Below are 23,833 nucleotides of genomic sequence, written 5' to 3'. Positions count from 1 at the left end.
AATTTTCATCCAATTCCATAATCATTTTCGTGGTTAAAATCTCATTTTTTATACAAATCTAGGTTTTTCCTCTAACCCTTGATTTCCACAATTTACAAGTTATAATCTACCCATAATCTATGTATTTAACTCAAAGTGTATAGAATTAACTTACCTTCAAGTTGCTAGTTGAAATCCCCTCTCAAAAAGCTCCAAAATCGCCCAAGAATGGAGGAAATATGGGCAAAAATGGCTGAGCCTCGTCCCTTTTTAAGTTTCTACCCAGAGAGTATTTTCGCTCCTGCGGAGGTGTGACCGCACCTGCGGTTTTGCTTCTGCGGTGATGCCCTTCGCATTTGCGCCCTTTCCGCTTCTGCGGTAAGTGTCTTCGCACCTGCGGGCTCGCAGGTGTGCTTCCTGGATCGCTTCTGCGGTTCGTGCCAGCCTCCCCTTTTTTCGCATCTGTGGCTTGGGGCTCGCTTCTGTGAGCTCGCACCTGCGGCTGCCCAAGTGCAGGTGCGGTTGCAGCAGAAGCTGGAAGCTTCCGCTACTGCTCCAACTTCCTAAATTGATCTGAGCCTCGTTCGGTTAACCCCCGAACATACCAACAAGTTTGAAATCGTACTACGGACTCTCTCGTACCCTCAAAACGTGTAAAACAACATCAAAACTAAGAATCATACCTCAAACCAAATTGATTCAACTTAGAAATTTCAAATTTTTCGAACGCGCCGAAATATACTTATACTATTTGGAATGGCACTAAATTTTGCGTGCAAGTCTTAAATTACCATACAAAGCTATTCTCAGGCTCGAAATTCCAAACAGACTTCAATTACTCCAAAACTCACCCCAAACAAAATTTAAAGAACATTAAACCTTCAAATAGTTATTTTTTCACTATTAAGCACCGAAACACTCTCGAGTTGTCCAAAACCCTGTAACGACCCAACCGGTCATTTTGAGCTCTAGCACATCGTTCAGCGGTTTGAGGCCTTGAGTAGTTTCACTTAATGTATTATGGCTTGTACGCGTGGTCGGAATTGAATTTCGGAAGTTCAGAGACGATTTGGAAAGAAAATTCTCATTTCGGAAGCTTTAAGTTGGAAGAATTGAGCAAGGTTGGATTTCGAGTAAGCAACCTTGGAATCAGAATTTGAAGGTTCCAATAGGTTCGTATGATGATTTTGGACTTGGGCGTATGTCCGAATCAGGTTTTGGATGACCCGGGTGCGTTTCAGCGCCTATTGTGGAAGTTTGCATTTTGACGAAATTTCATAAATTTGGGTTGAAGTGAATTTCAATGCTATCGATGTCCTTTTGGGATTCCGAGATTGGGAATAGCTCCGTATGGAGATTTTGGTATTGGGAGCGCATCCGGAAGTGGATTCGGAGGTCCGTAGGTCATTTTAGGGTAAATTGGCAAAAGTTAGAAATTTGAAGGTTTTTGAGAAGTTTGACCGGAAGCGAACTTTTTGATATCGGGGTCGGATTCTGATTTCGGAAGTTGGAGTAGATCCGTAATTTCAATTATGACTTGTGTGCAAAATTTGAGGTTAATCGGACGTGATTTGATAGGTTTCGGCATCGATTGGAGAATTTTGGGATTTCAAAGTTCATTAAGTTTGGATTGGAGGATGATTCGTAGTTTCGATATTGTTTGGCATGGTTTGAGGCCTCGACTAAGTTCGTAATGTGTTTTGGGACGTGTTGGCATATTTGGTTGAGTTCCCAAGGACCTCGGGTGGATTCCGGATGGTTAAAAGATCGAGTTTGGACTTGGAAGGAAAACTGAAGCATCTGTCTTCTGGTGTAACCGCACCTGCACGGTTTTGGCCCAGGTGTGGAGCCGCAGAAGCGGCCAAGAGGGTCGCAAAAGCGGTTATGGCGGAGGTATGCCGGGACTACAAGTGCGGTCGAGTTTCGTAGAAGCAGGACCGCACCTGCGCACGTGGAGTCACAGAAGCTAAGGCGCAGAAGCGCGTAAGGGGCGCAGATCCGGGGGCTATTGGGCCGAGCTTGAATCGCACCTGCGATGGAATTTCCGCAGGTGCAGAGCCGTAGGAGCGGCTATTGGACCGGAGAAGCGAGAAGTCGGACTGGGAAGTGTCATTTTAACACGAAATTTGGCCATTTTCCTCCATTTTTCTTTTGGATGGTCGATTTTTGGAGCACTTGGAAGGGGGATATTTGTCATCTATGTCAAGGTAAGTGATTCCCACATATTGTGAGTTAAATACATGGTTTATATAAGGATTTAAACTTGAAAATTTGTAGAAATTTGGTATTTTTGGTAGAATACCTAGAAATGGATATTTTGGATTTTGACCACGAAATTGGACATGAAATTTGGAATAAATTATATATTTGATTTCGTGGTGTCGTGGGTAAAGTTTATCTTCAAAAATTTTCAGAATCCGGGCACATGGGCTGTGGGTGATTTTTATTGACTTTTCAAACGGAGTTAAGAATTGTTGTAAATTGAATTATAATGAGTATTAGAGTATATATTTATGGGTTTACACATTTATTGACTAGTTTTGGAGTGTTGGGCATCGGTTTGCATTGTTGAAAGGGCTTGGGAGCCGGTTATGAAATTTCGGAGCGAGGTAAGTCTCTTTTCTAACCTTGTAAGAGGCAATCTACCCCATAAACTTAATTATTATGTGTTGTTATTTGTGGGGGCTACGTATGCACGAAGTGACGAGAGTCCGTACGTAGCTACTATTCCTATTTGTGTCTGGGTAGTTTTAGGTTTACACCATGCTTGTGGACACCATTATTTGATTATAATTGTTAACTGTATCAAATGGAACTGAGTTGAGGATTTTTAAGAATTTAAAAGCTTCAAGTCGAATTGTCTTTATTTTCAAAAGAATTAAGAAAGGGTTATGATTTATTGATAAATTTATATTTGACTGTGTCGCATGTATGATTCACGAGCGGGGTAATACATGTATCTATGCTTCACGCCGTTCGACTCTCGGCAGTGCACAGTTTACATTTATGTTGGATCGGGCTGAACGTCCTTGGTGGTATTCGTGTGTGATAATAGAACTGGAAGTTCCTTTTATAATCGGTACAAATTCATTATTTAAAAGATTATTTGTTTTAAATGAAGGAAGTGATTTGGGTCCTTAAATAGGGTGATGAATTATTCAGTTATTTCATGTTCTGAGTTTTACTGTTATATATATCATGTTTAATTAGAATTTCATATTATCATATTGTTGGCCCTTAGTAAATGTCGAAGTCGCCCCCTCGTCACTACTTCTTCGAGGTTAGGCGGGATACTTACTGGGTACGCGTTGATTTACGTACTCATGCTACACTTGCTGCACGTTTTTGTGCAGGTGCATATATGTCTAGTGGCCTCGTGGGCGCAGAGGCACGATAATTGAGGGGATTTAGGTGAGCTGCATTCCACATTACGAGTCTGCAGCCAGCAGAGTCTCCTTCAGAGTATTTATACTTTCCTGTCTAATTTGTATTTTGGACAGATGTTGTATTTTATTTTATATTCCTAGTTAATGCTCATGCACTTGTGACACTGGGGTTTGGGCGATTTTGTGTTGCACTGGGTTGGAATTTTTAAAGATATTATTATTTATTTTGTAAACTCCATCTTTTACTATTAAATTAAAGCAAATATGATTTCAGAAATATTAAAAATGAGAACCAAATTAAGTATTTATTTTTGGCTTGCCTGACCGCGGTGTCCGGTGCCATCGCGACCTTTAATGGATTTTGGTTCGTGACAAACCCGATTCGAACATACGCCCAAGTCCAAAATCATCATACGAACATATTGGAACCGTCAGATCCCGATTCCGGGGTCATTTTCTCAAAATGTTGACCGAAGTCAAACTTGCACTTTTTAAAACCAAACCAAGGAACTGAGTGTTCCGATTTCAACCCGAAAACTTCTAAATCCCGAACCAATCATCCCCAGCAAGTCATAAATTAGTAACAGTACATACGGGAAGTCTTATTTAGGGGAATGGGGTTCTAACAGTCAAAACAACCGGTTAGGTCGTTACATCTATCATCTGAAAGCATATTATCCAGTATTTTATCTTGGATGTGTACAATCCAGTTTTTTTTTGAAGCGCTATTATCCAGTATATTTATGATACAGAAGTGTAAAATAACGGAGAAGTGTAATTTGCTTCACAATTATATTTACAAGCTAGATAATCTACTACATTTCATGATTTTTGATCGTTCTATTCTGGAGTTGTTATTTCTTATAAGTTTGTTTTTTTTTTGTTTCTTTCCGATAATTGTTTTTTGTTTTCATTGACTGCATCAGACTTCTTTGTTGATTGATATCCAGAACAATTTGCTGGAGTTAAAGACTTTAAAATTTTTGCTTCCTGTATATTATGATGGAGGTCTATCACCTGAAAGGATATTATCCAGTTTTTTATACTGGATGTGTATAATCCAGTTTTTTTTTTTGCTGGATTTGAAACGATTTATTGATTGAAATAAATATTAATGGATTGGAGTTTATATTTTTTATGGTGTATTTTTATGTATAATAAGTAGGATTTCATAATTTTTGTTGATGCTATTCTAGTATAATTAGCTGGAGTTCTTATTTTATTTGGTTCCTATAAATTATGCTGGAAATGCTACTTATGAAGCGCAATAAGCTAGTATATTATAATGGAGAAGTGTAAAACAATAGAGAAGTAGTATCTAGAACAATTTGCTGGAATTAAAGACTTTAAAATTTTGCTTCCTGTATATTATGCTAGAGGTCTATCATCTGAAAGGATATTATCCAGTATTTTATCCTGGAAGTGTATTATCCAATTTTTTTTTTATGGATTTGAAGCGATTTATTGATTGAAATAAAGATTAATGGATTGGAGTTCATATTTGTTTTGGTGTGTTTTTATGTATAATAAGTTGGATTTCATAATTTTTGTTGATGCTATTCTAGTATAATTAGCTGGAGTTCTTATTTTGTTTAGTTCATGTATATTATGCTGGAAATGCTACTTATGAAGCGCTATAAGCCAGTATATTATAATGGAGAAGTGTAAAACAACGGAGAAGTTGTATCCAGAATAATTTGTTGGAATTAAAGGCTTTAAAATAGCTAAAAGCATATCATCTGAAAGCATACTATCCAGTATTTTATCCTGGATGTGTACAATCCAATTTTTTTTTGAAGTGCTATTATCCAGTATATTTATGATGCAGAAGTGTAAAATAGCGGAGAACTGTAATTCGCTGCACAATTATTTTTACAAGCTGTATAATCTGCTGCATTTCATGATTTTTGATCGTTCTATCTTGGAGTTGTTATTTCTTATAAGTTTTTTTTTTGTTTTTTTCCGATAAATATTTTTTGATTCCTGTATATGATGTTGGAAATATGATTTGTGAACGGTTATTATCCAGTATAGTTTACTGGAGAAGTGTAAAATAATAGAGTTATTTATTTTTACTATTTATTATCCAGATTTCATATTTTTTGTCGTTCTATTCCATTAGAATTAGCTAGATTTTTTATTTCTCATTATTTTATCATTTTTAATTTTATTTTCTTCAAATGAGTTTTTGATACTGTGTGGATCCTATTCCGTAACTATCATTTGTGAAGATATAATATCCAGCATATTATACCGTGAAAGTGTGAATAACGGAGTTCTCTTTTAATTTATTTTTTTTTCAAAATGTTTTTCATTTTCTATATATTATGCTGGAAATATGACTACTTAAATATATTGTATTTCATTATATTTAATAATTCTATTCCGGTATGACTAGCTAGATTATACATTTCTTATTGGGATAAAATAGAGTCTATTGTTCTTATTTTTATAATATTTTAGGTCAAATATTTTCATTTATATAACATAATACAAGATAAAAACCACACAAAACAAAAGAAGAGCCACACAAAACAAAAGAAAACATTAACTGTAACGACCCGACCGGTCGTTTTGAGCTCTAGCACGTCATTTGGCCATTTGAGGCCATGAGTAGCTTCACTTTGGATATTATGACTTGTACATGTGGTCGTAATTGAAATTCGGGAAGTTCGGAGTTGATTTGGAGAGAAAATTCTAATTTTAGAAGCTTTAAGTTAGAAGAGTTGGCTAAGGGTTGATTTTTGAGTAAACGACCTCGGAATCGGGATTCGAAGGTTCCAAAAGGTTTGTATGATAATTTTGGACTTGAACGTATGTACGGATCTGGTTTTGTATGACCCGGGAGCGTTTCGGCGCCTATTGTGGAAAGTTGGCATTTGGAAGAATTTCATAAATTTGGGTTGAAGTGCATCTCAATGTTATCAATGTCTGTTTGAGATTCCGAGTCTGGGAATAGCTCCGTATGATGACTCTAGCCTTAGGAGCGTGTCCGGAAGTGGATTTGGAGGTCCGTAGGTCATTTTGTGGTCATTTGGCGAAAGCTGTGAATTTGAAGGTTTTTGGAAAAGTTTGATCGGGAGTGGACTTTTTGATATCGGGGTCGAATTCCGATTCCGGAAGTCGGAGTAGGTCCGTAATATCAATTATGACTTGTGTGCAAAATCTGAGGTCAGGACGTGATTTGATAGGTTTCGGCATCGATTGGCATCGATTGTAGAAGTTTGAAGCTTCAAAGTTCATTAAGTTTGAGTTGGAGGGTGATTTGTAGTTTCGATGTTGTTTGGCGTGATTTGAGGCCTCAACTAATTTCGTAATATGTTTCTGGACGTGTTGGTATATTTGGTTGAGGTCCCGAGTGTAACGACCTGACCGGTCATTTTGAGTTCTAGCGCGTCATTCGGTGGTTTGAGGCCATGAGTAGCTTCACTTAGGATATTATGACTTGCACGTGTGGTCGGAATTGGAATTCGGGAAGTTCGGAGTTGATTTGGAGAGAAAATTCTAAATTCAGAAGCTTTAAGTTTGAGGAATTGACTAAGGGTTAATTTTGAGTAAACGACCTCGAAATTGGGATTTGAAGGTTCCAATAGATTTGTATGATGATTTTAGACTTGGGCATATGTCTGGATAGGGTTTTGGATGACCCGGGAGTATTTCGGCGTTTATTACGGAAGGATGGCATTTGGAAGAATTTCATAAATTTGGGTTGAAATGCATTTCAATGTTATCGTATGATGATTTTGACTTTGGAGCGCGTCCGGAAGTGGATTTGGAGGTCCGTAGGTCATTTAAGGGTTATTTTGCGAAAGTTGGAAATTTGGATAATTTTTAGAAGTTTGACCGAGAGTGAACTTTTTGATATCGGGGTCGGATTTCGGTTCCGGAATTTGGAGTAGGTCCGTAATGTAAATTATGACTTGTATGCAAAATTTGAGGTCAATCGGAAGTGATTTGATAGGTTTCGGCATCGATTGTAGAAGTTTGAAGTTTCAAAGTTCATTAAGTTTGAACTGGAGGGTAATTTGAATTTTTAGCGTTGTTTGATGTGATTTAAAGGCTCGACTAAGTTTGTATGATGTTTTAAGACTTGTTGGTATGTTTGGTTGGGGTCCCGGGGGCCTCGGGTGAGTTTCAGATGCTTAACGAATCGATTTTTGAACTAAGGGAATGCTGCGATTTTCTGGTAGCTAGTGGAATCGCACCTGTGGAAAAAGGGCCGCAGGTGCGACGCTGCAAAAGCAGCAAGGCAAGCACAGAAGTAGAGGTTGGACAATGTAACGGCATGGCCGGTCATTTTGAGAATTTAAGTCTCGTTCGGTGGTATAAGATCTTGAGCAGCTTCATATTATGTGTATTGACTTGCGTGCGTGGTCGAGTTTAGTTACCAGATGATTCAGACTCAAATCGGAAGTAGGATTCTAGTTTTGGAAGCTTAAGCGGTAAGAGTTTACCGGAATTTGACTTTTGTGTAAATCGCTCGGGAATGGGTTTTAGATGATTTCAACCGCATCGTATGGTAATTTTGGACATAGGCGAGCATCCGAACTTGGATTTGGAGGTCCGTAGAGTGATTTGAAGCATTTCGGCAAAAGTTGAAAAAGTTAAAGTTTGGAAGGTGGAGAGGTTTGAACAATAGTTGACTTTGGTTATATCGGGGTCGGAATGCGATTCCGAGAGTTGGAATAGCTCCGTTATGTCATTTGAGACTTGCTTGCAAAATTTGACGTCATTCCGAGCTGATGTGATAGGTTTTGGCGCGCGTTTTAGAAGTTGGAAGATTTGAAAATTCATAAGTTCAATTGTGGTGCGATTCGTAGTTTCGACATTGTTTGATGTAATTTGAGACATCGAACGGGTCCGTGTTAGGGTATGGAACTTGTTGGTATGCTTGGACGGGGCCCCGTGTGTGTTTCGGACGCGTTTCGGATGGTTTTCATAGTTTTGGTCGGGTCTGGTTCTGGTGTCTCGCACCTGCGACATCTTGGAGCGCTGGTGCGGCTCCGCTTCTGCATGAGCCTGATTGCTTCTACGATCATAGAGGCCTGGGAGCTAGCTCGCTTCTGCGGATGCTGGCACGCAGGTGCGAAGGCCACATCTGCGGTTGAGTGATCGCATATGCGAAGGAGTTCGCTTATACGCTCCTATTATCGCTTCTGTGGCACCACTGGTGCGGCTATATTGTCCGCAGATGCGGACCTAGGTCTGGTAAGTCAAGTTCGCAGATGCAAACGTTTGCCACAAATGCGATAGCGCAGATGCGCTTATTTGTCCGCAGATGCGAAAGTCCTGGGGAGACAGTTTATATTCGAGGGTTTTGCCATTTTCTCCATATTTTGTGTTTTAGACCTCGGTTTTAGGATATTCTTTGTAGGTTTTTTAAGAAAATCGATTGGGTAAGTGTTCTTTACCTGGAATTTATTATATTCCATGATTGTATCTTTATTTTTATCATTTAATTTGTGTTTTGAGTTGAGGAAAATGGAGGTTTTTGAAGAAAATTTTCAAAATGAAAAATCATGATTTGAGGGACGAATTGGTATTGGAATTTGATAATTCTAGTATGGTTGAACTCGTATCGGAATGGGTGTTCAGGTTTTGTGAGATTTTTCGGGTTCCGAGGTGCGGGCCCAGGGGTCGACTTTTGGGTCGATTTGTTAGATTTTGATTAAAATTGAGGCTTTATGATCCGGAATAGTTTCTTATGAGTTTTATTTGTGCTTTGAAGTTATTTTGGTTAGATTTGAGCCATCCAGAGGCCATTTCACCAAGAAGTTCATTTTTGAGTATCGGTCTGTCTTCTTTGAGGTAAGTATCTTGCTAACTTCGTGTAGGGGAACTACCCCTTAGGATTTGAGTCTTCTATGCTAATTGTAGTCCGTGTACGCGAGGTGACGAGTACATGCTCGGACCTATTTGTGGAAAATTGGCCTTTTAGGGTTCTTAGCCCTTGTATTCACTGAATATGCAGTTGTTCTTGTTATGATTACACTTCTTAATTACTAGTTTCACCTCTACCTTCTTAATTAGAATTAATTGCTTCATGATTCACCCTTATTGCTTATTTGATTCATATGTGCCTTAACTGAAATTGTTACCTTTCTATTGCTATGTTATCCTTTCCCTAACTGCTTATCTTTATTTGAAATTATTACTATCTCTTCTGTAATTGTTTAGCCTTAATTGAGGTTATGGTTATCTTTCCGCTGCTTCTTTTTAGCTGAATTTGTTGTATCTCTTTCCTAATTGCCCAACATTAAAAGAAGTTAGATATCCTATATTTTAGTTGACTTGTTCTTATTTGGAATTATTCGACTTGTGTAGCTCCCTCGTTGTCGAACTGTATATTATGGACCGTTGTTACATAGTATTTCCTTTATTGTTGAGCTGTTCTTATTATGACTAGAATTCCCTATTGTGGCTACTCCTTGTTAATTAGTTCCTCCGTTTCTTTATGTTCTGGAATCTCTGAGTTAACTTATTTGTCGTACCCTTGTATTATGGTCATTATTGTTGTTGGACCTTTTTTGTGATGCACGAGGTTTCTGCCGTGCGAGTGTTATTGGGTTGCACAAGGTTTCTGTCGTGCTATTGTTAATATTGATATTTGCAAATGCAGCGTGACAAGGCGGGATATATATATGTGGGCTACGCATGTGGTGAGATAAGGTGGGAACATTATTTTGCACGTGTGGCGAGACAAGGCGGGCATTAACTTTATTATTGCACACGCGGCGAGACAAGGTGGGCTGACTCAGGGATTGATTTTTGATGACTTGTGATGGCCTAGGGACATTCTTGTTGTTGATATTTGTGTAATGGTACACTTACCTGTGTGAGCTTTATCTTGTGGAAAGTTGTGGGAAAACATTCTACGTGTTGTCCATTTCTTTTCCTATGCTTACTAGCTGGCATGAACTATGTTAGGACACTTGCACAAGCATACACGTAGTTAAGCACTCTTATCGGTTAAGAGGTTTCTGGACATTGTTGAGTATAGATGCATACCCTTATTTACTTGCCTTCTATGTGAGAATGGCTCTATTTGGCACGTGAGTCGTCAGTGCGGTTATAAATTGCAATGAGAGCACAGGATGTTAAGTGTTAGGGTTCAGGAATTGGGACTTGTGAGTTGTGAATATTCTGAGGTTCGGTACCTCGTGGAGGTTATTGGATAAAACCCGATGTGAAAGCGGTCATTTTGTTGAATTGTTATTTGCCTTTCATTTATTTGTGATCACCGGATTTAGACCGTGTTTCTGTACATCTACAGTGTCATTATTATGGTATTCCGCTGATAGTTGTTGTTTTCCTTTCTTACTAAATCCATTTCGCGTAGTCTTTATGTAGATATAACACTCTTTGTTCCTATACTTATACTTGTTCAGGTTATTTAGTCCAGTAGGTGTCTTGACCGTTCCTCGTCACTATTCCACTGAGGTTAGTCTTGATACTTGTTGGGTACCGCCGTGGTGTACTCATACTGCACTTCTGCACATTTTTGTGCAGATCTAGTTATTTCGAAGTCAGTTGATCATTAGCTAGCTGCGCGGATTGTTGATGTGGAGAATCAAGGTAAACCTGATGCTGCATTCAGAGGCTTAGGAGTCACCTTCTGATTTGTATTCACATTGTTTACTTTATTTCAAACAGTTGTATTTAGAAAATTGTAGCAAACTCTATAGAGCTTATGACTTGTACTACCGGTTTTGGGAATTGTAAATTTTATAGAGGTTTCTATTTCATAAATTGTTAGATGTTATTTAATTATTGTTGTTATTCGGCTAATGTTAGGCTTACATAGTTCCTAAGACTAGGTGCCATCACCACACCCAACGGAGGGAAAATTGGGTCGTGACAGTTGGTATCAGAGCTCTAGTACATAGGTACTACGAGTCATAAGCGAGTTTAGTAGAGTCTTGCGGATCGGTACGGCGATGTGTGTACTTATCTTGGAGAGGCTACAGAACTATTAGGAAAGGTTCACTTCCTTCATGCCTATCGTGCGAGTTCATTGATCTCGAAGTTTGAACTTTTATCATTCCATTCTCTCACAGATGGTGAGGACACGAGCTGCAATTACTGATGAAGTTACCCCCGGAGCAAATGTCGCTAAGGGTAGAGGCAGAGGCCGACGAGGAGCACGTGCCTCAACTAGGGCACTTACCAGAGTAGCAGTTGAGGAGCCGCCAATAGTTCCAGTTAGGGGGCAGGTACCGGAGGCGCCTGCTATTACCCCCGGACTTCAGGAGACTTTAGCATAGTTCCTGAGCATGTTTTGTAAATTGGCTCAGGCGGGGCTGATTGCGGTTGCACCAGCTACTTCACAGACCAGGGGAAGGAGCTCAGACTCCCGCTGCCAACACTCCAGAGAAGCGAGTTCATGTTGGTCAGGTTCTAGGTGTCATGGCGACACAACCTATGGTTCCAGTTCAGCCCGTGGTTAGGGCAGCATCATCTGAGGAAGAACATCTTAGACTTGAGAGGTACAAGAAGTACCACCCTTCTACCTTCAGTGGATTGGCGACAGACGATGCCCAGGGTTTCCTGGAAGAGTGTCACCGCATTCTTCGTACTATGGGTATTGTGGAGACGAGCGGGGTTGCTTTTGTTACGTTCTAGCTCAGGGGAGTGGCTTATCAGTAGTGGCGGGCGTATGAGTTGGGTAGCCCAACCGAGTCAGCTTCACTTACATGGGTTCAGTTTTCAGAGATGTTCCTGAGAGAGTTTGTACCTCAGTCCCTTCGAGATGTATGGCGCGCAGAGTTTGAGTAGTTGCACCAGGGCACTATGTCAATGTCAGAGTATGCCGTTAGATTTAGTGATTTGGCCAGACATGCACCTGCTTTGGTCGCTATAGTTAAAGAGCCTGTCCGTAGATTCATTGAGGGGCTCAGGCATGATATTCGGTTCAGCATGGCTCGGGACTTAGAGTTGGATGTTTCGTTTCAGCAGGTGGTAGGGATAGCTCGTCGAGTGGAGGGCATGTGGGATCAGAAGAGAGAGGACAGGGGGGCCATGAGAGAGAGCATAGGGAGGCAAGGAGGCCTTGTACACCTGAAAGATCTACTGGTCCTTATTTTGGAGGCAAGGTACGGCATGGTAGAGGTTTTATGGGTCAGCCAGTTCATTTTGCACTTTAAGCTTCGCACGGTGTTTCAGTTACTCATGGGTCTCAGAGTATGTGTACTGCATAGTTCCCACAACTACGTCAGCAGAGGGGTTGCTTTGAGTGTGGAGATACCAGCCACATGGTGAGAGATTGTCCCATACTCCAAACAGATGTGTGACAACGGGGTATTCAGGCGAGCAGAGGGAGCCCAAGAGGGGGAGACTCGACCCATTGATGTGTTTCATATAGTAGGCTTGAGGCCGATGTTCCAGATGATATCATACATGTATGCTTTTGATTTGTTACAGAGGGGCACCATTCGTATTTTTATTTCGGTTCTTCTTATCTGGGTGAGTTCCCTTATTTGTTGCTTCATTTATTGGTGAGTTTCATGATTAGTATTCTGCTTATGTGTTTACCCCTGTGGGGGAGATTCTATGAGTGGTAGCCTGCATCTATCATTTGTTTTTATTCATTATTGAGAGTTACGAGGCTAGAAGAAATTCCTGTTGTCCATTATGGTAGGTTTTGATGTGATTCCTGAGTAATTTGGTTATGATTTGTGATTTGGATGCTCTACGAGGGTGAGAGTTCAGCAAGTGTTGTGATTTTACTGGCAGAATTGAGTTAGTGGAAGGTTTCAATTAGTATGATGTGTATTCGACTTGTGATTCAAAGTTGAGGGTGAGACCCTCGCGATTCCATGTGATTTGATATGTTTGAGCCGGGCTGCGTGCTGCGGTGGAAGTTATATCAGGATGAGATCCTTGTGATTTGTTCATATACTTTAATTTTTCCTTTTAAATTGATTCGCAGGATGGTACTGATAGAGAGTTTTTCCTGTCAGGCTTGTTTGATATTTCTCTTATGTGTTTCTCCTTACATGTTCAGTCATTTTCGTTCTGTGCTTCCTGCATTTTAGCTTGCGGGGTGTGTGCCCGGAGGCGTTAGTTATGACTTGTTGATCCGGGTGTATAGTTATGAGGTCTTCGTGTTTCTTACATCATTGTCAGCGTTGTGGAAGTTTGAAACAGGGTTCTAACGTATATGAGTCTAATTGCCGGTGCTGGATTTGATTACGGGCAGCTATTGTGTTCAGAACTATTATTATGGCCCTATGTGTGATGTGTCATGCTGTGTGATTGTACTCTATGGATGTAGACATAAGTGGTTGCAGCTAGTTGGGACTGAAACCGAGTGTGGATTTAGAATCGGGTCTTTTGAAGACGAGCAGATGGTGGAAATGTTGACTCTAAGGCTTATTGATGTTGGTGGAAGGGATAAATTACAGTTGAGATGGTGTCGTCAGGCTTATGCGGATTGGGGTGACGTGGGGTCACCCGCGGGTGTATGTTGGATGTGTGCGTTCTGTGATTTGACAGCTTTGAGGCAATTCTTGGCATGTTCGAGGACGAACATTTGTATAAAAGGGGGAGGATGTAAAGACCCAGCCGGTCGTTTTGAGAATTTAAGTCCCGTTCGACAGCATAAGGTCTTGAGCAGCTTCGTATTATGTGTATTGACTTGCGTGCATGGTCGAGTTCAGTTACCGGATGATTCAGAGTCAAATCGGAAGAAGGATTCTAGTTTTGGAAGCTTAAGCGGTAAGAGTTGACTGGAATTTGACTTTTGTGTAAACGGCTCCGGAATGGGTTTTGGATGATTTCAACAGCTTCGTATGGTAACTTTGGACTTAGGCGTGTGTCCGGATTTGAAATTGGAGGTCCATAGGGTGATTTGAAGCATTTCGGCAAAAGTTGAAGTTTGAAAGCTGGAGAGGTTTGAACAATAGTTGACTTTGGTGGTATCGGGGTCGGAATTCGATTCCGAGAGTTGGAACAGCTCCGTTATGTAATTTGGGACTTGCCTGCAAAATTTGACGTCATTCCGGGCTGATCTGATAGGTTTCGACGCGAGTTTTAGAAGTTGGAAAATTTGAAAATTCATAAGTTCAATTATGGTGCGATTCGTAGTTTCGACATTGTTTGATGTGATTTGAGACCTCGAACGAGTCCGTGTTAGGGTATGGAACTTGTTTGTATGCTTGGACGGGGTCCCGGGGGCCCCGGGTGTGTTTCAGACAAGTTTCAGATGGCTTTCATAGTTTTGGTCAGGTCTAGTTCTGGTGTCTCGCACCTGTGACATCTTGGAGCGCTGGTGTGGCTCCGCTTCTGCATGAGCCTGATCGCATCTGCGATCATAGAGGCCTGGGAGCTAGCTCGCTTCTGCGGATGCTGGAACGCAGGTATGAAGGCCGCTTCTGCAGTTGAGTGATCACATCTGCGAAGGAGTTCGCTTCTGCACTCCTATTATCGCTTCTGTGGCACCGCTGGTGCGGCTATATTGTCCAAAGATGCGGACCTAGGTCTGGTAAGTCAAGTTCGCAGATGCGAACGTCTGCCCGCAAATGCGATAGCGCATATGCGCTTATTTGTCCGCAGATGCGGAAGTCTTGGGCAGAGAGTTTATATTCGAGGATTTTGCCATTTTCTCCATACTTTGAGTTTTAGACCTCGGTTTTGGCAGATTCTTTGTGGGTTTTTCAAGCAAATCGATTGGGTAAGTGTTCTTCACCTAGAATTTATTATATTCCATGATTTTATATTTATTTTTATCATTAACTTTGTCTTTTGAGTTGAGGAAAATGGAGGTTTTTGAAGAAAATTATTAAAATGAAAAATCATGATTTGAGAGACGAATTTGTGTCAGAATTGATAATTCTAATATGGTTGAACTCGTATTGGAATGAGTGTTAGGATTTTGTGAGATTTGTCGGATTCCGAGGTGCGGGCCCGGCGGTCGACGTTTGGGTCAATTTTTTGATTTTGATAAAGATTGAGGTTTTATGATCCAGAATAGTTTCTTATGAGTTTTATTTGTGCTTTGAAGTTATTTTGGTTAGATTTGAGCCGTCCGGAGGCCATTTCACCGAGAAGTTCATTTTGGAGTATCGGTCTATCTTATTTGAGGTAATTATCTTGCCTAACTTCATGTGGGGGAACAACCTATTATGATTTGAGTTTTCTATGCTAATTGTAGTCCGTGTACGCGAGGTGACGAGTATGTGCTCGGACTTATTTGTGAAAATTGGCCTTTTAGGGTTCTTAGGCCCTTGTATTCGCTGAATATGCAGTTGTTCTTGTTATGATTACACTTCTTAATTACTAGTTTCACCTCTACCTGCTTAATTAGCATTAATTGCTTCATGATTCACTCTTATTGCTTATTCGATTCATATGTGCCTTAACTGAAATTGTTACCTTTCTATTGCCATGTTATCCTTTCCCTAGCTGCTTATCTTTATTTGAAATTATTACTATCTCTTCTGTAATTATTTAGCCTTAATTGAGGTTATGGTTATCTTTCCGCTGCTTCTTCTTTGCTGAATTTGTTGTATGTCTTTCCTAATTGCCCAACCTTAAAAGAAGTTAGATATCCTATATTTTAGTTGACTTGTCCTTATTTGGAATTATTTGACTTATGTTAGCTCCCTCGTTGCCGAACTATATATTGTGGACCGTTGTTACATATTATTTCCTTTCTTGTTGAGTTGTTCTTATTATGACTATCATTCCCTATTGTGGCTACTCTTGTGAATTAGTTCCTCTGTTTCTTTGAGTTCTGGAATCTCTGAGTTGACTTATTTGTCATACCCTTGTATTATTGCCATTGTTGATGTTGTACTTGTTATTGTGATGCATGAGGTTTCTGCCGTACGGTTTTTGTTATTGTGATGCACGAGGTTTTTGCCGTGCGAGTGTTATTGGGTTGCACGAGGTTTCTGCCGTGCTATTATTAATATTGATATTTGCAAATGCGGTGTGACAAGGCAGGATATATATATATATATATATATATATATATATATATATATATATATATAGGGTTGCGCATGTGGCGAGACAATGTGGGAACATTATTATGTATGTGTAGCGAGACAAGGCATGCATTTACTTTATTATTGCACGCGTGGCGAGACAAGGTGGGCTGTGCCAGGGATTGATTTGTGATAACTTGTGATGGCCTAGGGACATTCTTGTTGTTGATATTTGTGTAATGGTACACTTACTTGTGTGAGCTTTATCTTATGGAAAGTTGTGGGAAAACATTCTACATGCTGCCCATTTCTTTTCCTATACTTACTAGCTGGCATGAACTATGTTAGGACACTTGCACAAGCATACACGTAGTTAAGCACTCTTATCGGTGAAGAGGTTTTTTGATATTGTTGAGTATAGATGCACACCCTTGTTTACTTGCCTTCTATGTGAGAATGGCTCTATTTGGCACGTGAGTCGTCAGTGCGGTTATAAATTGTAATGAGAGCACAGGATGCTAAGTGTTAGGGTTTAGGAATTGGGACCCGTGAGTTGTGAGTATTCTGAGGTTCGGTACCTCGTGGAGGTTATTGGCTAAAACTCTTGAGTTATTATTTTCCTTTCATTTATTTTTGATCACCGGATTTAAACCGTGTTTCCGTACATCTACTGTGTCATTATTATAGTATTCCGCTGATAGTTGTTGTTTTCCTTTCTTACTGAAATTATCGTATTATTTGCCATTTCACGTAGTCTTTATGTAGATATCATACTCTGTTATTCCTATACTTATACTTGTTCAGGTTATTTAGTCAAGTAGGTGTCTTGACTATTCCTCGTCACTACTCCACTTAGGTTAGTCTTGATACTTGTTGGGTACCGCTGTGGTGTACTCATACTGCACTTTTGCACATTTTTGTGCAGATCCTGGTATTTCGAAGTCAGTTGATCATTAGCTAGCTATGCGTATTGTTGCTGTGGAGACTCAAGGTAAACATGCTGTTGCGTTCGCCCGCTTCAGAGTCACCTTTTGATTTGTATTCACACTATTTACTTTATTTCAAACAGTTGTATTTTGAAAATTGTAGCAAACTCTGTAGAGCTTATGACTTGTACTACCGGTTTTGAGAATTGAAAATTTTATAGAGGTTTCTATTTCATAAATTGTTAGATGTTATTTAATTATTGTTGATATTCGGCTAATGTTAGGCTTACCTATTTCCTAAGACTAGGTGCCATCACGACACCCAACGGAGGGAAAATTGGGTCGTGACAGCCAAAAGGCCTGGGGCCGCAGAAGCGGGCACAAATGCGCAGGTGCGCGAGCGCAGATGCACATAAATACATGGTTTACATATGGATTTAAGCATGAAAATTTGTAGAAATTTGGGATTTTGAAGGAAAACCTAGAATCGTATATTTTTGGAATTTGACCACGAATTTGGGCATGGAATTGAGAATAAATTATATATTCGAGTTCATGATGTTATGAGTAGCGACTACCTCTGGAAATTTTCCAAATCCGGGCACGTGGGCCCGAGGGTGATTTTTATCTACTTTTCGAGCGGAGTTGGAAATTGTTGTAAATTGAATTATAATGATTATTAGAGTATATATTTATGGATTTGCACATTTATTGACTAGTTTTGGAGCGATGGGCATCAGTTTGAGTTGTTGGAAAGGCATTGGAGCTGGTTATGGAATTCTGGAGCGAGGTAAGTCTCTTTTCTAAGCTTGTAAGAGGGAATTAACCCCATAGGTGAATTGAATTAAAATGTGCTTCTATTTGTGGGGGCTACGTACGCACGAGGTGACGAGAGTCCGTACGTAGCTACTAATTATGCTGTTGTCTGGGTAGTCTAGGACCCATATCATGCTTCACATACAATGTTTGTACTCTACTTGTTAACTTAATTGCTTAAGTCTTTTGAAACCTGATAAAAGAATTAAATTTCACTTCCTTGAAGCTGTAAATGGAACACTTGACTGTTATTGAGAATTTGTGTTTTCCTTAAAATATTTTCTATTTGTGGAGAGGGCCGAATGCCTCGGTAGCAGATAGATGCATCTATGGTTCGTGCCGTTCGACCCTCGGCAGTGCACAATTTAAATATTATGTTGGATCGGACCATACGACCTCGGCATAATTTGCGCATGATAAATCTTTGAAACCAATTATAATTGATATTACTTCTTTGGCTTGAGATATAAATTGTAAAATGATGAGAATAAATTTGAAAAATAATTTACTATTAATAAAAGAATTGTCCACTCACTTTTTGTTATTGAGTTACAGTTGTTTCATACAATCCATGCTTAACTATAATATCAGTATTTATTGTTAGCCCATAGTAAGTGTCGGAGTTGACCCCTCGTCACTACTTATTCGAGGTTAGACTAGATACTCACTGGGTACGCATTGATTTACGTACTCATACTACACTTGCTGTACATTTTTTGTGCAGGTACATATATGTCTGGTGGCCTTGTGGGCTCAGAGGCGCGGTTATTGCGAGGACTTAGGTAACCTGCATTCTATACTACTATCTGCAGCCAGCAGTCTCCTTCAGAGTTATTCTGGACAGATGCTGTATTTTTATTTTAATCCCTAGTTACTGCTCATGCACTTGTGACGCCGGTTTTTTGGAGTGGTTATGGGTTGTTCAGTATTTTAGTTGCAGAAATATTATCATTTACTCCGTAAGTCCTATCTTTTACTATTTAATTGAAGGAAATTACAATTTGAAAAATACTAAAATGAGTAATTAAGTTAATTAATTATCGTTGGCTTGCCTGACAGTGGTGTTAGGCGCCATCACGACCTTTAAAGGATTTTGGGTCGTGACACCGAGGGCCTCGGGTGGATTCTGGATGGTTAATGGATCGAGTTTAGACTTGGAAGGAAAGTTGAAGCATCTGTCTTCTGGTGTAACTACACCTGCGAGGTTTTGGCCGCAGAAACGGTCAAGAGGGGGCGCAAATGCGGATTTTCGTTGGGCAGAGCTGAGACCGCAGATGTGGTCATCTCGCCGCAGAAGCAGGACTGCACTTGCAGAGTGGTTGTCGCAGAAGCGTTGGCGCAGATGCGCATGAGGGCCGCAGAAGCGGCCAGCAACCGTGGCGTGGTGTCTCGCAGGTGCGAGACTTGGAGCCGCAGAAGCGACCTTCTCACCGCAAGAGCGGAAGTCGTGGTTGGGTAGTGTGGTCTTTAAATCAGAACTTTGGCTCAATTTCACTTCATTTCGTCCATGGGAGCCGATTTTGGAGCAGGTTTGGAGTGCCATCTTCATCCTCTATTATGGGGGTAAGTGACTTTTTCTCATTTTATGTTAAATACTTGGATTATATATAAATTTTAACATGGAAACTAGTGGAAATTTGGGAATTTTGGAAGAAACCTATAAATTTATATTTTTGGATTTTGATCGTGAAATTGGGTATGGAATTGGGAATAAATCGTATATTTGAGTTCGTAGTGTTATGGGTAATGATTATCTCCGAATATTTTTGGAATCCAGGCATGTGGGCCCGAGGGCGATTTTTATCGACTTTACGAGCGGAGTTGGAAATTGTTGTAAATTGATTTATCATGAGTATTAGAGTATATAATTATGGATTTGCACATTTATTGACTAGTTTTGGAGTGATGGGCATCGGTTTGAGTTGTTGGAAAGGCTTTGGAGCCGGTTATGGAACTTCGGAGCGAGGTAAGTCTCTTTTCTAACCTTGTAAGAGGGAATTAACCCCATTGGTGAATCGATTTAATGTGTGCATCTATTTATGGGGGCTACGTACGCACGAGGTGATGAGAGTCCATGTGTAGCTACTATTATGCTTATGTCCGGGTAGTCTAGGACCCAAATCATGTTATACTTGCGATGTTTGCAACCTACTTGTTAATTTAATTGCCTGAATCATATTGAAACTTGGTAAAGGAACTGTAAAAGGTTAAACTTCATTTTCTTGACCCTCAATGAGAATTGTTATTTCCTTGAATAATTTCCCGTTAAATAAATCTTGAATTGGTTGTTTTAAATTTATTTCCACTTTTGTGGAGCGGGTCGAACACCTATGTAGAAGATACATGCATCTATGGTTCGTGCCGTTCGACCCTCGACAGTGCACAATTTAAATATTAAGTTGGATCAGGCCATACGACCTTGGCATAATCTGCACATGATAAATCTTTGGAACAATTATAATTGATATTGCTTCTTTGGCTTTAGATATAAACTGTTAGATGACGAGAATAAATTTTGAAAATTTCCTATTAATAAAATAATTGTCCACTCACTTCTTGTTATTGAGTTTACAGTTGTTTCATACAATCCATGCTTAAGTATAATATCAGTATTTATTGTTAGCCCATAGTAAGTGTCGGAGTCGACCCCTCGTCACTACTTCTTCGAGGTTTGACTAGATACTTACTGGGTACGCATTGATTTACGTACTCATACTACACTTGCTGCACATTTTTGTGCAGGTACATATATGTCTAGTGGCCTTGTGAGTGCATAGGTGCGGTTATTGCGGGGCCTTAGGTGAGCCGCACCCCTTATTACGATCCGCAACCAGCAGAGTCTTCTGCAGAGTTATTTATATTTTTCCTATCCAATTTATATTCCGGACAGATATTTTATTTTATTTTACTTCCTCGTTGATGCTCATGCACTTGTGACACCGGGTTTTGGGGGTACTTATGGGTTGTTCAGTATTGTAGTTGTGAAAATATTTCCATCTACTATGTAAATTTTATCTCTTATAATTTAATTGAGGGAAATTATGATTTCAACATTACTAAAATGAGTAATTCAATTAATCAATTATTGTTGGCTTGCCTGACAGCGGTGTTAGGCGTCCTCACGACCTTTAATGGATTTTGGATCGTGACAACATGGTATCAGAGCACTAGGTTCACTTAGCTCTCACGAGTCATGCGCAAGTCTAGTAGAGTCTTGCGGATTGGTACGGAGACATCTGTACTTATCTTCGAGAGGCTACAGGACTGTTAGGAGCACTTCTCTTCTTGATTCCTCATCGTGCGATTTGATTCCTTTGAGGCTTATGCCTTCATTTCCTTCCTATTCAATCTTATGCGACGTGAAGTGCTTGTTATAAATTTAGAATCGAGGAATTTTAATGGCACTACTGATGTAGTGCAGGATGTTTCTTCGTGCGTATTCAATTGGGCTAATGTCGTCACCTTGCGAAAGGATGTTATGTCATCTCAGTTCAGTAGCTGTATTTCTGATGGTTTTGGGGCTATACACCAATTGCTATGATGTTCATGATTTGTTATCGCACAGTATTAAAGCAATGGTAGGATACTTGTCTATATGTAGGGGCAGTGAATGATTTGAAAGGAGGTTTTTCTCAATGCATAATTCAGAGGTTCAGTATTTTATTTCCAGCAGAGGAAAGGCAATCAGACTAAGAATGTTCAGGTTTGGGTTGATGGAGTAACGAGATTTGGTATTTTCGAGCGTGGTTGAATCTTCATCCGTGATGTGGTGTCGTCGTCCTTGATTGAATGTGTTAAGTTCGCCGGTGTTATGGCCTTCTTCAAATCGCTTTTAAGGTAGAGTATTGTGAATGGTGCTGGGGAAGCGGCTGTCAGCGGTCGCAGTCTGCTGTGGTTCAGGATCGAATCGGTGATCCTAAAGTTGATGGCTCAAGGAAGATAATCTTTGGGGAGGTTTAGAGTTGGCAGCGATCTATTGTTCAGGTGCTACAGAGATGAATTTTGATTTAAGGCAACAACTGGGCAGCGAAGGATGAGGAAGGACATGTGGGAGGTGTCTTGCGGTGGTTAAACTTCTAGAAGGCCAAGTGTAAGGAAACAGAAGTCGAGTAGTTGCTTAAAAGAGAGGGTTTGACCAAAGTGGGAGAGTGGTAGAGTATCATATGGGTTCTGTGGTAGGATAGCTACGCGCGTTGAGGAAAGTTTAGAGTGATTTGGAACTCATGGTGGACATTGACTAAGTCTACGAACTTAATTTGGAATATTGGCTGCTATACGGAGAAAGGTTGGATACGACGGAAAGGAGTTTCTTGATATGAAGAAGGATACAACATGACTTTGGATTAGAATGTATTATCGGACCTTTAGTTGATGTCCATGATAAGTGAATGGACTTGTACAACTGGTGAATGAGCATGGGCTCAAGATGGATTATTGGTTTCGTGGTAATTGTACTCGGTGCAGCGTTATTGGAAGATGACTGCATGGAATTTCCACAGGTGGGTTATTTCCGGTGAGCAGGTTAACGGTTACGTGGTGTTGACGAAGCTTCCACAAAGGATTCTACTGGCTACCCGGTATGAGGTAGAACATGTAAATGTGGCTAGGGATTCAGAGCATTCATGAAATGGTTAACAGGAAGATTTTGAGGAATTTGGTGGGTCGATTGCGCCAGGTCATGTCAGTGAGGAAGAAGGAATCTTCGTAGGTTCCAGGGTCATGTAATGTTAGCTTCAAGCTAAGTGGGATAGCCCCATCGACTACGATTAGATTGCATGGTTGTCTACTTGTGAGGTTTCTGGTTATCGGCATATTGGTAGGTTATTATGACTGAGGAAAGAGAGCATCAGTGGTGATTTGAGCAAAGGATTTGAAGAATGTGTGCTACAATTGGCCTTATCGATTCATGTTCAGGCTTTGGGAAGACCCAGGATTTATGCTTCGCATAGATGTGATGTACAAGAAAGGTGATTCAGCCGGGTGCTTCTTTGAGGGGGCGTTCATGTGCTAGCAGAGCCCTGGAGTTTGATCATATTTGGGAACAAGTCATAGTGGGTAACTCTCAACAACAGTTCTAGTGGATTCAGAAAAAATAAAGTGCGGTGCCTAAGGATTTCGAGTCCGTAGTATGGTTAAGTATCGAGCATTGCAACGGATTACTGAAAGGGGCTTGGAGTGTTCTATGTTATCATCGGTCTGCGGTGTAGCACTGGAGGAATGGGAGATAATAACTTCAGATTCATAAAGGAAATATCAGAATGGGCGTACCAGTTGAAAATGCTAATGTGCGCACAAGGAGGGTATGAGATGGTTTGTGGGTTTTGAGAGAACGTGGTCTCGTGAAATAGGGTCCTTCTGGATGAGTGCGAATTGGGTTCGTCATGTTTTGAATGGAGCTATTATTATTCCTAAGGCAAGTTCGGAGTAAATTAGAAGAAGTCGGATCGGTTAGCAATGGTTGAATCGGCATGATGTGGCATTGATCAGTTCCTTCAACGTGTTAAGTTTTACAAGTGGTTGTGGCGGTACGTGCGAGGCTTGAAGGCCACCATAATTGATTTTACTTGGAGGCATTCGAGTTATTATGGCCTGTTATGTGTAGATGGATCCCGGAAGGGTCATGGTGGTTTAGACCACTACTTGGGGTTGTATTTTCTGCGGTTATGAGAATTCGGTCGCGTGTTGCAATTGTTCTCTTGAAATGAGTTAAGTGAAAGGTTGCTATATGATGGAGTGTTCATTCTATTAGTGGATCAGGGGTTATTATGGAATTCTTGTACTCTTATGTATTGTCATG

The sequence above is a fragment of the Nicotiana tomentosiformis genome, chromosome 2 (genome assembly GCF_000390325.3).
Source record: "Nicotiana tomentosiformis chromosome 2, ASM39032v3, whole genome shotgun sequence".
In the NCBI taxonomy this organism is placed as follows: domain Eukaryota; kingdom Viridiplantae; phylum Streptophyta; class Magnoliopsida; order Solanales; family Solanaceae; genus Nicotiana; species Nicotiana tomentosiformis.
The sequence above is the reverse complement of the archived record's forward strand: the minus strand, read 5'-3'. Positions refer to the sequence as shown.